Consider the following 7,574-nt stretch of genomic DNA (forward strand, 5'->3'; position numbering starts at 1 on the left):
GGCAGGGGGCAGGGGCGACACTGCGACAGGGGGCAAGGGCGAGTGGGCGACACTTCTTCAGTTCTTTGGCTTCAGTCTTTCAGAATTCAGACTTTCCAAATTCCAAATTTTTGTCGTTCTGTGTGGCTGGTAGACTACCTCAAGACTTAGTTTAATTTACTTGCCAAAACGACGTCGTTTTGGCAAGTTTAGAATTAAAACAACCTATGCATCTCACGTGACAGACACCTTCATCTTCCTCAAATCTGTTCTTCATTTCTCTGGTTCTCTCTCAGCCATTTTCACAAACGCTAGCTTCTCTTGCCAGTTGCCCCTCTGCCTGCCAGTAACACCCAATCTTCACGGGGTCAAAAATTTCTCTTAAGCTCAGCATTTCTGGGTTCATGGGGTCAATTGACCCCATTGACCCCACTGTAGATCCGCCCCTGCCTCCAGCTAAGTAATGAAGCTGGAGCTTGATATCATGATCGTAAAACCAACGATCAGTGTTAAATGGTAATTCAGTGGAGTTTTTGGACACATTGGGCGGCCCGACTCTTCCCACAATCAGCAGGTGTACGAATGGAGAGCTGACAAATTGTTTAGATATAGTTGCAAATGTGATCGACAATTTTGGGGAGTGGGCATCTGAGAGGCTGGCTGCCTCTATTTTGTTTATTTAATGGCCAAGAGAGGTTTGGGATTTCTCTTCTCTGTTCTTATAAACTGAGATGGGTAAGTTTTGTATCATTTTCTTTCTCCGTTGGGTACGAATGTATGTTTAAGTTACTTTGTAATTTAAACACTGTTCCAGCCCTATAACGAATATCTTTATAAATCAATTATGTGTTTGATGATTGAATGTTTGCATTCATTAAGTTGCCTATGGTAAATTCATGTGAAGAGATAATTAGACTTAAGTTTTTTTAAAAAATAGTTTTTAGATGGAGACTAAGAGTGTTTTAAAATTTATAAGAAAATTTTTTTAATTTATAATAATGTCTTTTTAATGTGTAAGAAAATTTTTTTAATTCATAATAAAATCTTTCTTCGATTTAAAGAGTAATTTTCTTTTTAGGGTGTAGAGTAAGTTTTGTAGAGGCTGCATATTAGGTTTTAACTCCGAGATTTTGAGAGTTAAAATCTAATATAAAGCAGTCAAAGAAGAAAAATAAAATGACTTAATTAAAAATTTTAAATCATTATCGATTTTAGTCTAAAAAAGACTCATAAAATGAACTAGACTCTAAATTTTTCTGCAGGTGTGTCCTACTCCTATCCTCTAACTTGACAAATTGAGTATGCAAAACTTTGTCCCCATTGCATGGATAACATTAATATAATAGTGTGATAAACTCAAACTATGTTTTCAGACAGACTCGGCCTACGATTGTTGGGGTCTCCAACTATATCTGAAGAATCTACATATTGGAATACCACTGCAAAAATTCATTGTCATTTCCAAATACAATATTGGGGCAAAAATTATTAAGAAATATTTGAAAGAATCGTTTAATGTGAAATGGACAATCGCTGAATAACTCATAAATTGACGTGGAATGTCCCCACTATGTCTCATCTCGATCCCCGAACCGCACAATGTGATAACGAAGTGCGGAGAATTCTAGATCTACAGAGTATAACTCATAATATGCCAGATGCATTCTCTGATCTAGCTAAAGTGACGAGATCACATATACCTGCTGCAAACGTGCCTGCAAGGATATCCGTCCCCGAAGGACGTGTCGTCCCAGATGGACGAGGTACAGCCATAGCGGCTAACCAGTCATATGTCCCTGCCCAGAAGTGAGGTTGACCACTAGGTTCGATGGATTCTTATCCCCGGAAGAGGATAAATTTGGTACAAACGAGTCCTCTTGACATCGCGATCTCAATCGATCCACACTACAACAAATTTGACTTTTCATGACATTTTATTAATGGCGTTTTAAAAATCAATGTCATGAAAAGTCACTATTATGGCGTTTTAAAATAAAACGCCATGGAATACAGTATATAGATCGTTAACTATGACAATCAAATAAAAATGTCATTAAATAATGAAACAATGACATGAATATTGTGCCATAAAAATTTAAAAATGGGATGGCATTTTTCCAACGTCATGGATACTTCGACTAAACCATGACAACATAGAAATGTCATAAACTTGAATTCTAGGACACTTTTTCAACGCTATGAAAAATCTGGCGAATTAAATAAAATTTCAACCCAAAATATTTGCCTCCAACGGGCGGGATAGAAAACTTTCGCGGAAAAACGAGCCTCACCTACCACCAGACTTAGCCACACACTAAACCTCCACTCTCGGTGTCTGGGTTATTGTTTCTGTCTGAATCTCCACTTTCTCCACACACTAAATCTCCATCCTCTCTGCGAGCTTGCCTCTTATTCCTGTGTTCTATCTCTGGAATATATCTCTGCCCCACTCGTTGTCACATATGTTGAAGAAATGGTTGGAACCCTGTAGAGAATGAAGAGGAGCCAAGTTGTTTCTCAGACAATTTCATCTTCACTGTTTCTCTGAAACTTTCACGGTAAGCTTTGAAACCTGTGAATGGTGAATGGTGTTGGAATCCCTGAAATTTGGGATTTTTTTTTCCTGAACGCATTTGATTTCTAATTTCTAAATGTTTTCTGATTTCTGATTGTAAAACAATGTCGGCATCGAAGCATTTCCTGATATTGCGTCCAGAAGCAGTGCGGGACCATCTACGACGACGTCGTTTAAGTCAAGGTTGGTTTGTTTGGTTGAGTTTTTGGCTTTGTTTTGCTCTGGTCTTTGAGTTGTATTGGTTTTGGGAATCTGGGTTTTTGTTGTGATAAACCTTTTTGAAGGTTTTGATGATTTATGGGTTTTAATGGGGGTTGGTGTATTGGGTGCCAAATCTCAATTTTAGTGCCCCATTTACGTTCAATTTCATCTTGAAGCTCTAGTTCTCATTATTGGTGAACCTCTGAGTGTAAACTATGCTGTGCATTATTTGAGTTAATGTGTCTGCAATTATACATTTCTCTTACAACTCTAACTTATTTCACAACAACAATGTTCTTTGCTTTGTGTTTGTCTTTCAATGCCGAGCAAGTAGATTAGCAGTCTATTGTTTGTCAAATTGTATATTCTTTGGACTAAAGAATCTGAGACAATTTGTTCTGCTATTTTGCTACATATATATGCAAAGTTGTTGTACAAATTCATGTGTGAGTGGAGGTGGTCTTTTATCAATATGTTATAATGGTTGGGATTACAGTCTATATATATATTCTACGAGAAGACATCTAAAAGCAATAGCATTGATGATAATTGTTATTGAGAGAAATGGGACATAATGTACATTCTGGATATTCATTTGTTAGCATAGACAACTTTCATTTATATAGGTTCAGTTTTAATTGCAATTGTGAATGCTCCAAAGTGAGACATGAACATTCTGTATTTTGGAGTTCATTCATTTGTTAGCATAGGAGAGATAAATTATTTCAATAATATAGGTGCAGTTTTAATTGTGATTGTCCAATAGGCAAGGCTTCCTTATTTTTCTGAAAAACATCATTTAGCAGCTAGTCTTACGTAAGTTTGGTATTTTATTTTTTCTCTTCCCCCACCTTATTTTTCTGTAGAATATGTGAAGATTAGATGCCAACATGAGGCATTAAGACTTGTAGCATTCTATTCTCTCAGGAAATACAATATTTACAAGAGAATCTGTTGGCCTTTTACTAAAGAATAAAGAATAAATAGAATACTTAAATTTGGAAGGCCCCTGTACCTCAGATTGCTAGAAACTACCATATAAACTCCATAGGCTGCACTAGTTGATAATATGGGAACATCCTCTGCTTCACCAGCAAAAGATTTATCGAAAGCTTTTCGTGCATTAATCAATGCATTTGTTACACCTGTACCAACCTGAAAAAAAAATAAATGTAATCAGTCATATGGCATCAGTAGCCATTTGATGGCTACTGATGCCATGAACCATATAACAAAAATGGTAACTTATAACCAGAAATGTTCAGTACTTCAGTTCCATTTTTCTTGCTATATCTCTAGTCCTCAAACTAGAAATGTTTGAATTACTTAGTTTTCAATATGAAAAAGGGCAGGTTATCTAACATCTCCTGATCTCTCCAGGGGTATGGCGTAAAGAAAAATGAGATTTACTTTGAATAGCAATAAATTAAGAACGCTAGAGTCTCAGAATGACAGAACCTATTTAGAAGACTGGTTTGAGGGACGCCTAGTCTCAGAATGGCCTTTTCATATTATTTGGAGAAAAGTATTTACATGCTTGTCATTGATGATACATGATTGCAATTATCCTATACTCATAGAGACATGGCCACCAAATCAATGCAGTTCTACAAATTACTTGGTTTATTTTTGAAAAAATCGAGTACAAGATTAGATTGTATTTTAGATAAACAAAGCTGAAACAACCAAATGTAAAAGACCATTAAATTAGAAACAGTCAAGGATTATAATTCAAGTAAAGAAAGAAAAAATTGATAAGCAAATACTACATATGAGTGCTACAATTGAGGAATTTTATGTTATGGATTTAAGATTGCTGAAGCTTTCCATTATGTTTCTAGGTACAAATCCAAGCCTGTTGCTGTTAAAATTATATAGCCAACCAGAACATCAGCTGTTTATCCTGAACGCAAGGAAAAATTTCAGGAGGTTACATTGCTGTCAAAGGTGAAACATGAAAACATCGTGAAGGTATGAAACTTATTCCCTGATACTTGCATTTGTCTAACTATATGCATATATATTTCTCATCATATCTCGGGAAACCTTTTCTCCTTTTGTAAAGGACTTGAACTGTTTATACTTGTCTGTTATGATATACTATTTTGGTTCCTCCGTCCCTTAGTTTCGGTGATTAGAAGAATACCCTTACGAAAATTAACCTTTTGTTTTAAGAAATATATTTATTCTATTTATCAAGGTGACATGAAATTTTGACACAAGGAAATGAACACCTCCCAGTCACTATACACGTACATCTGTTCCTAAATTGGTATTCAATGCCCTGTGTTAGCTTCTGCAAATTGGCCAGCAAGTATTTAATATTATGCTGTTTTGGGATAATCTTGCCTTGGAGTAATAATTCTTCTCTTTTAACTTCCTAAGGTACTGATAATGTAACCATTTATGGAGCTTTTGGCATTATAATGATAGCAAGTAAAGTATATTTGGAGAAACTGGACAAACAGCTCAAGCTATACATCATTATATGAGAACTGTCTAGCACTCTAAACTTGATAGAGCATTATCTGCAGAACGCCTTTAAGAAGTTAGTATTATTGACATACATAATGATGTCCGTAATTTTGGAAAGCTACATAATAAGAAATAAAATCTCAATTCGTTTTTGGTTTCTAATTCTTTCAGTTTTGTTGTTCTTCGCCTTCTAATGTATCTGGTACAAATCTGAGTGTGGATCATAATTTTATTTCTTATTAGTGTGTGTATATATAATATTCATAAATCCAAGTGTTGTAATTGAGGAATTTTATGTTATGGATTTAAGACTGCTGAAGCTTTCTATTATGTTTCTAGGTACAAATCCAAGCTTGTTGCTGTAAAAATTATACTGCCAACCAGAACATCAGCTGTTTAGTCTTAACGCAAGGAAAAATTTCGAAGGGAGGTTACATTGCTGTCAAAGGTGAAACATGAAAACAATCAGGAAGGTATGAAACTTATTTTATTAGATCATAGTTGTGGTAAATAGATGTGAGATGGATTGCTTTTGAATATGTTCTGCACTGGATGTAGTTAAGGTCTGAAACTATAATTTCTGCACTGAAGTGATCTTGCCCTAGTTTATAATTAGTATATAAATCAAATTGCTCAGTAAACTTAAGAGTCATCATCATGTTCTCTCATGGATAATTAGTTTACATCATATTCTCTCATTCATATTTCATGCTTCTCTCATATGGACAAAGCCTAGGGGAAGTTCTAATATGTCATCCAACACATATAATTAATATTCTATCCCACGAATTCAGGGTGTCTAATTGATTGATATTTGATAGTGCACCTTTCTTCTTGATTGCAAAGTCGATATAAAGGTTAATGTACCAAAAAATAAGTGGATATATAGGTTCATGCACCTATACTATAATTCAATAATTGCTCAACTACCTTCTCGATTCTGCTGTGAAAGTACTCTTGTTCTTTAATAAGAGGTAAAAAGTTTATTCAAAAAAATAAGAGCTAAACAAGTAGTTAGTCCTTCAGCACGAAAAATTAAAATAAGAAGAAACTAGCTATTCTATGTTGTTTATCTTCTCCCTTCCCAATATTGTTTCATAAAAAGGAAAAAAAATACAGTATTTTTCATTAAAAAATTATTATGTTTTTATTTCAAATTGTCGGTTATCCACATGTGCATCGTGATTGCATGTACATATTTCAGCTATTAGTTATGATTCTATTTTATACATTCTTTTGCACCCAGCATATAAATTTTGTTCCTTTACTTTTCCTAACTCTAGCTTTGAACTGGGAATTTTGGTATTGGGGAATAATTCAATTCCTTGATTTATTCATATTCCATGCAATGTATGTTTGGACAAGGTGGATGTGTTTCTCATCACAAGGCAGATATGTACAAAGAAGCAAAGTCCCAAATTTATATGTGATTGAGAATTGAGAAAAGAAAGTAGGCTTGGGAAGTCCCAAATTTATCTATTTTGCTGGCAGATTTCAACCTCATCATTTCTGTCCTCTGCAACATCCTTGTATAATTTGCTAGCTTTGATTAATTAAAGCTTTGCCTTGAGTTTGATCAGAGTTTATATCAACTGGGGATATATTTAGCTTTTCATACATACATATGGCCAGTGACTTGTTTGCATGATTTTTTTTCATCCAAAAGCCTATTTGCTCACACTTGTTGTTATCATTGTCACTGCAGATCAAGAAGCAAAGAGTGGAATTAGGAATGACCATCACAAGCAGTGCTACTTTTTGGACATAATCATCCTCACTCAAATTACCACTAATAGGTTGGCTTTTGAGGATTTATATATATGTGCATTTTGAGACAGTATTTTAAGTTTCTAGTGGTGTATGTACTAGCTAGAAACAATGTCAATATTATTAAATGACATTTCATTATATGTATTAGAATTTCATTACTATATAATTATCCTTAATTTTGTTGTAATGGTAGAAAACCTTGAACAATTTGGTTGCCTTTAATGTAAATTCTAATTTGGTATTAGATTGCTTTAGATTGGTTTAGCTTTAGATTGGTTGCCTTTACTGTAAATTCTTATTTTGTTGACATTTCATTATTGGTTTAGCTTTAGATTGCTATAATACATGCATTTGATAAAAATTGATTAGTATTATTATTATTTTTTTCAAATACACCCAATATTCCATGGCATCCCTTTTTTTTTTTTGGCCACTTCATGGCATCCCTTTAAAGTCACCAAAAGCAATGGCATTTCAAATATGGCAGAATTAGATGATATAGGTCATCTAATGTTAAACTTTTTCAATGGCAATGTAAACAATGCCATAGAAAGGCTTTCATGACATTTAACAA

The 7,574-nt window shown here is 34.3% G+C and overlaps 1 long non-coding RNA gene across 1 annotated transcript; it reads left to right on the forward strand.

Annotated features, from left to right (window-relative positions):
• The first annotated feature begins 2,626 nt into the window (after positions 1 to 2,626).
• LOC147279873 (uncharacterized) lies at positions 2,627 to 7,206 on the forward strand. The gene is made up of 4 exons (XR_015123586.1): positions 2,627 to 2,737; positions 4,597 to 4,726; positions 5,570 to 5,703; positions 6,936 to 7,206. It is a non-coding gene; the product is annotated as an uncharacterized LOC147279873 (long non-coding RNA).
• Positions 7,207 to 7,574: the final 368 nt, after the last annotated feature.

Source organism: Dryas octopetala, chromosome 7, assembly GCF_963921425.1.
Source record: "Dryas octopetala chromosome 7, drDryOcto1.1, whole genome shotgun sequence".
Lineage (NCBI taxonomy): Eukaryota > Viridiplantae > Streptophyta > Magnoliopsida > Rosales > Rosaceae > Dryas > Dryas octopetala.